Below are 7,763 nucleotides of genomic sequence, written 5' to 3' on the forward strand. Positions count from 1 at the left end.
GGTAACCAAATACTGACTAATTAATCTTTTACAGAAGAATGTAGATATTTTACCTAGTCTGTTGCAGATATGTCCGGCATCGATCTGAGGAGATATCCTATCACAAAGGGTGGATCCAACTTGTCGGTTGTAAAGTAAAAGAAGCGAATTGCCCTGGAGCACCAAGAGGCTATAGCTGAGACAATCGATAAGCTACTCAAAGCTAGTTTCATTTGGGAGATCATGTACCCAGACGGACCAGCACACAGAAACTCATAAGCCAAAGAAGCTTGGTGAGACTTCAATTTGAACTCGATGAACCTCCGCATATATTACCAATAAATAATAATATTTTCATGAAATAAATTTACAGGGCCATCAATTTGTGATGGGCATCCGAATCTTCCAAGAGTTGCATCCACCTTCTACTTGAGACTTTGAATTATAACTACAATCAATTATACAAGGGCTAAGTTATCAAACCCTCGAAAGAACTCGATGACTCTGAGGCAGAGCTAACTTATTAGACCCCACGGCGCCCGAGTCACTCAAGAAACGGAGGGAATACTTCAAAGAATCTTCAGAGGGATAACTAATCAGACCCTGAGAAAATCATCGAGAGCACAAGATACCGCAAGCACAAGCTCACCCCTAGCACACATTGCTTCTCGCATGAAATAAAAATGCTAGATGTCGTAGGCACAAGATCACCATAGGTACATAACGCTACTTGAAAGGACTAATATACCAGACCCTCGAGAAGACCTCAACGACTCTGAGGTGGGGTTAACTTACCAGATTCCTGCAGAGCCCGAGTCGCTCGAGAAGTGGAGAAGACTTTTAGAAAACCTCCAGAGAGCTAACTTACCAGACCCTCGAGAAGACCTCGACGACTCCGAAGTGGGGCTAACTTACCAGACCCTTGCAGAGCTTGAGTCACTTGAGAAGTGGGAACCTTTAAGGAACTCCAGAGGGCTAACTACCAGATCCTAGAGAAGACCTCGATGACTCTGAGGTGGGACTAACTTATCAGATTTCGCAGAGTACGAGTCGCTCGAGAAGCAGAGAGAGACCCTTTAGGAAATCTCTGAAGGGATAACTAATCAGACCCTCAAAAGATCATCGAAAGTGCAAGATGTCATAGGTACAAGCTCGCCGCTGGCACATACCACCTCTCGCATGAAGATGAGAAGTATTAGAAAGCGTAGACACAAGATCACCACAGGCACATAACGTCACTCGTGAGAGCTAACTTATCAGACACTCGAGATGATCTCGATGACTCTAAAGTGACGCTAACTTACCAGACCCTTGCAGAGCTCGAGTCGCTCGAGAAGCAGAGGAAGACCTTTCAGAGAACCTCCAGAGGGATAACTAATCAGACCTCAGAAGGTCATCGAGAGTGCAAGATGCCGCAGGCATAAGCTCGCCACTGGTGCACACTACCTCTCGCACGAAGATGAGAAGTGCTAGATGCATAGGCACAAGATCACCACAGGCACACAATACCACTCGTGAGGGTTAACTTATCAGACCCTCGAGAAACCTCGACGACTCTAAGGTGGGGCTAACTTATTAGACCTCTGCAGATTTGAGTCACTTGTGAAGCGGAGGGAGATCCTTAGAAAATCTCTGGAGGGCTGACTTACCAAACCCTCGAGAAGATCTCGATGACTCTGAGGTGGAGCTAACTTACCAGATCTTTGCAGAGTTCGAGTTTCGAGAAGTGGAGGAGATCCTTAGAAAACCTCTGGAGGGCTAACTTATTAGACCCTCGAGAAGATCTCGATGACTCCGAGACAGGGCTAACTTATCAGACCCCTATAGAGCCTGAGTCGCTCGAGAAGCGAAGAGAGACTCTTCAAAAAATCTTTGAAGGAATAACTAATCAGACCCTCAGAAGGCCATTGAGAGCGTAAGATACCGCAGGTACAAGCTCGCTGCTGGCACATACTGCCTCTCACGTAAAGATGAAAAGTGCTAGATACCATAGGCACAAGATCACCGCAGGCATACAACACTACTCGTGAGGGCTAACTTACTAGACCCTCGAGAAGACCTCGATGACTCTGAGGCAGGGCTAACTTATCAGACCCCTGCAAAGTCTGAGTCACTCGAGAATCAAAGGAAGATCCTTTATAAACCTATGGAGTGATAACTAATCAGATCTTCAGAAAGACCATCGAGAGCATCAGATGTACAAGTACAAGCTCATTGCTGGTACATCACTGCCTCTACTCGTATAAAAATGAGAAGTGCTAGATGCTGTAGGCACAAGATCACTACAGGCAACAATACCACTCGTGAGGCTAATTTATCAGACCCTCAAAAGACCTCGATGACTCTGAGGTGAATCTAACTTATCATACCCTTGCAGAGCCTGAGTCGCTCCAGAAGTAGAGGAGACTCTTCAGAAAACTCTCTGAGGGATAACTAATTAGACTCTCAAAAGGCCACCAAGAGCGTAAGATACTAAGATGCAAGCTCGCCATTGGCGTACACTAGCTTTCACGTGAAGTCGAAAAGTGCTAGATGCCATAGGCACAAGATCCCATAGGTACACCAATGCCACTCGTGAAGGCTAACTTACCAGATCCTCGAGAAGATCTCGATGACTCTGAGTGGGGCTAACTTACCAAACCCTTACAGAGCTCGAGCTACTCGAGAAGCAGAGGGAGATCCTTCAGAAAACTTCCAGAGAGATAACTAATCAGACCCTCAGAAGGCCATCGAAAGTGTAAGATGCCGTAGGCACAATCTTGCCACTGATACCAGTCATCTTCTCTCATGCAAAGACGAGAAGTGCTAGATGCTGCAGCACAAGATTGCTGCAAGCACACAACGTCACTCATGAAGGCTAACTTATCAGACCCTTGAGAAGACCTCGATGACTCCGAGGTGGGCGCTAACTTATCAGACCCCTGCAGAGCCTGAGTCATTCGAGAAGTGGTGGGAGACCCTTAGAAAATCTCCAGAGGGCTAACGTATCAGATCCTCAAGAAAACCTTGATGACTCCTAGGTGGGGCTAATTTACCAGTCCCTACAGAGTCTGAGTTGCTCGAGAAGTGGACGGAGATCCTTGGAGAACCTTTGGAGGGCTAACTTACCAGACTCTCGAGAAGATTTTGATGACTCCAAGATGGGGCTAACTTACTAGATCCTTATAGAGCCCGAGTCGTGCGAGAAGTGGAGAGAGACCTTTGAGAGAACCTCCAGAGGGATAACTAATCAGACCCTCAAGAGGCCATCGAGAGCACAAGATGTCACAGGCACAAGCTCACCGCTGGCACACACTACCTCTCGCACGAAGATGAGAAGTGCTAGATGCCATAGGCACAAGATCATCGCAGGCACATAATGCCACTCGTGAGTGCTAACTTACCAAATCCTTGAGAAAACCTCGATGACTCTGAGCAGGGCTAACTTGCCAGACCCCTGTCAAGTTTACTGCCTCTTTAGAAGTGGAGGAAGATCCTTAGAGAACCTCCAGAGGGATAACTAATCAGACTCTTAGAATACTGTCGAAGAGTCCTAGATGTCATAGGCACAAGATTACTACCGGCACACACTGCCTCTTTAGAAGAAAAGTAAATAGATAGACAATATATGGCTAGAGCCATTATGTCAACAGCATTCCTTTCGCCTGAAGCATTGCCTTGGACTCAGGAGTAGGGGGGTAGTGTTGAGATGATTACTATGATGCCTCAGATCCACAGATGGCCGAACTATATTTTAGTTGTTTTAAACCGCTTTGGATATGTTCACTTCAATCAAAGTTGTCCTAAATATATTTTGCTAAAGTTGAGCTACCTAGAGCTCTACTCATACTGAGCTGAGTAGTGAGCATCTCCTCACGCTGGTCTAAGCATCTGCTTATGCTGTTCTCTATGAGCTGAGCAAAATTCACATAAAATTCATAAATACAAATTTAAAATGAAAACAAAGCATTTCTTTTATTAAAGTCTTTATAAAGATAAAGCTGATATTTCAAATACTTTACAAAAAGAGGATGATTGCTCTTGGTATTGTCTTACGAACAAGAGAAGAAAACAAGGAAGGAAAGAGGAAGAAGAGGAAAACGGTAGAAGAAGGAGAGAAAAATAAGAAAAGAAGATGAGGAACATCCTGCTGCAATCAATGAAGCATCAGATCGGCCAGGTGAGCTGGTTCGATCTTTGTCCATCAAGGACTTCATCTCATCACCATCCGGGTCAGTTGATTCAATCTTCACTCATCGAGGTCTCTACCTCTTCGTCGGTACTGCCAGTCTGTATGCTGTGAAGTTCTAGATATGGTTTTATCCTCTATAGATGGGCCTTACAATCGTCAAAATCCTAGATGAAGATGACAGTGGTGACTTCGAGCATTTCCCTCCTGAATGCCGTAGAATTTTGGAACTCTGCAATATAGCACTTCTGAATTGCAGGCGGGATGTGCTCAGGCTGAGGGGGGAGCATGGTCGCAGGAGACAAAGGAGGGGAGCCCCATGAGAAGAGGATGCACTGGCCTGCTTGGTTCTCTCTCTTTCATGAGCTAAATGCCTCCGATGGGTATCCCTTGCAAGGCGTTCCGTTCTCTCACTCATTGCTTAATTAGCTCCAAGGGAGATAGATTCGAAGGCAACGAAATGGCAGCAAGCAAAGAAGAGGACTTCTTGCCACAGAAGGAGAAGTAGAGATCTCTTTATTCTTTGGTTTCTTATTTATAAGCACTAGCAACCATATCAATTGCCAATCGATGCTTTTTAAGAGTTAATGGCCAAGCAGTTAATGATTTGCTTTCTTTAGAGTGAAAATAAATTTCTGCAATGCTTCACAAAGTGAATGTGCCCACGTGGCACATCTTCTCAAGCCTCGTGGCATCTCCCAAGCATGACCTTATCAGATGAGTCATTGATCACTATTCTCCATAATCGTCCATATTTAAGGGAGCAAAATGAGGTTATCATTCAAATTAAATTACTTCAGATCGGCATAAGTAAGTTTACTAGCCAAGGTATGACAAAAAAAAAATTTTTACTCATTTTATTTCTTTCAAAATTTTCTTACAAAAAATTCTAAAGGGATCCAAACACGAAAAAGAGAAATACAAAAATTACAAGACGGTACCTAAAGTTGAGGTGCCAGCCACTGAAACATCAGCCACAATAGGATCCCAAATTTCATCTAAAAAATTCAAGTTCAGACTCAGATATTTGGTAGCAACTCGAGTTAGGATAGACTGCCTTCCAGCATCATGGACATCAATGGAGTATTCAACCCTTTTTTTCTCATATTTTTTAGAGGCCCAGAAGTCCTCCATAGCCTTAGAAGTGGCCTCCACTGTTCACTTCTTCTCAACCCCCAGTCGGGCCTTCAGCTCTCTTATATCTCCTTGCAGTCGAGAATTCTTCTCAACAGTCTTCCTCAATGCCGCCTTAGCATCTTCAACTCTCCTCTTGACAGTGTCGGCTTTCATAGAGACTTCACTGACCTCCTTGGCCTTTTCTTTTGCTCTTTTGAGTATCTCAACTTCAAGCCTAGACTTCTTTGGCTCTTTGGCTAGCTCACAGGAGCTTTCAATATACCCGTTCAAATAATGGGTGAGCTGGTAAGCGAAGAAAAATTCATAAGTAATAAATGAGCATACAGTAAGTACTAAATGAAAAAATCCCAATATATCTGAATGAGGCAATCCACGGCTCCTCTCCTCATCTCCCTCCAAGGGATGTTCAGCAGCTCGTTCACGTCGGTAGGGAGGAGCAGTCTAGAGAATAGCTCACTCACTAGCGTGGGATCTCTCAGTGCTGAGGCCTCAAGCTTTAGCCTAGATGGTGTAGTTTCAGATGCATTGGCAACCTCAGCAGGAGCCTCATCTGAGGAAGATTTGACAGTGGGTAAAGCTGGTCAGATTGGTGAGTTAAGAGGAGCAGGTAAGCTCAGAATCACCTCCTTTAGGCCTTGGTTTGCACGGCCTACCCAGTGGCCTATCGGGGCTAAGATGGTAAGCAAGCCCCTTCTCACCCGCATAATCTCATGATCTTTCGGAGGAGAAGGTTCAGACTCCCTGGCCTCCGAGATCGGTTGTGTGAGATCTCTGACTCTAGCCTGGAGGCTTCGCCCGGAGGCTTCGCCTGGTAGCGGGCTTGGCACCTCTTTTCTACAAAATTTTTCTCTCCCTCTTTGGCAGGCTCGAGCTCTTCCCAGCATCTAGCTCTACGATCATATTGATCAAATTGTAAGATGAACAGAGCTAGAAGAATTAAGGCCAGAACAGCTGACTTGCGTACTCTGAGGACTGACTTGGCTGATACCAATATTAAACAACATCTGAGCCGATAGCAGCTCTTTCAATTTTGAAATCCTGAAGCCCCATAGGGCTGCTATCTCCTACTCCAAACTCTTGTCCATCGAAGGTTCTTTTAACGAAGCCTCTTGGGGTTCTCCTCAGGTAGTAAAATTTTAGTCTTCACATGATCTCTGCGAGATGAAGAAAAACCTTGGCTTCCAACCGTATACGACGGACGACATACCCAAAAATATCAGGTGGAAACCATCCTTCTTCTTTCGCAGAGTCACATACCAACATCCGCGTGAGTCTGGATGCTGCTTGAGGTTGAAGAGAAAATGGAAGAATGTGACGTTTGGCACAACCCCAGCCAGCACACATACTGGGTGAAGCCATAGATATGCCACCATACATTCGGGACCATTGTACATGACGATATTTCAAAGTATTGGAGGAGCGCCATAAAAAAAGAGTAGAGGGGAAGCCTCAGTCCAGCTCAGAAGCACTCCTCATAGAAGCCCATACATCCTGAAGACGGACGGTAGACTCGATCACTTGATCCCAAGACTTTAAGTTGAAACACCAGAGGTATTTGATATTGCTCATGCAGCATAATTATGTCCTGCTCTATTAACTCTGATCTGAAGCCCATCAATGCAAAGTCAGGCTCTGTGGTGGCCATCTCTCTCTCGTGCAAGAAAGACATAAAAGGATGAAGAAGAAAGGAACTCGTAATAGAAGAAAAAGATAATCAAAACTTTGCGAGGTCCGTATCTTGACCTATCTGGAGATTTTAAATAACCTCAGATTTGAATGAGATATCCAAAAGCCACCCCCCATCGGTGCATTAATTACAGGAGACGTGCATCGTCAGAAGACTAGCATATGCGTGACACGTGGAGACTGCGAATGGACGTGATTGCTGCTGTCGATATGGTAGTTAACACCAATGGCAGATGAATCACATTTTATGCCACTTTTAAAAGAATGTGTACAGACGTGTGCCAATTGCTCCTATGCGGATGCAATTTGAATTCCAATCTTTTTCAAAATCTGTATGATAGGTATGAAAATTCACCCCAGATCGGGATAAGAATTATAATCTCTACTACACTTGCAATTCTAACCATAGCTAGAGCTAGCTCAGATTTTTGCCTTACCTTCAGCTAGGCTCGTGTCTTACTTGAAGCATAACACAGGCTAATTATTCGTCTGAGCGATTACTCTAATCAAATTTTGTAGTTATTGCCGAGGTCGAGTATATGTTAAAGATTTTGATTCACATATTTAAAAGTATGATTTATATTTATCAAAACAAAAAGATTACATTTGTTCCTATGAAAATTCTATTACAAGATCAGGGGCCTCAGATCATAAAGAATAAAAGAAGAAGAGGGCATAAATCATTCCTCAGGGGGATTACCAGAGCAGTTGTCTATGGGATGGTATTCCTCAGCGCTGACGATGCCTTCAGTCTAGATGGCTGCATCGGTCTTATCCACCTCATCCAAAAAGT

The sequence above is a fragment of the Elaeis guineensis genome, chromosome 13 (assembly GCF_000442705.2).
Source record: "Elaeis guineensis isolate ETL-2024a chromosome 13, EG11, whole genome shotgun sequence".
Lineage (NCBI taxonomy): Eukaryota > Viridiplantae > Streptophyta > Magnoliopsida > Arecales > Arecaceae > Elaeis > Elaeis guineensis.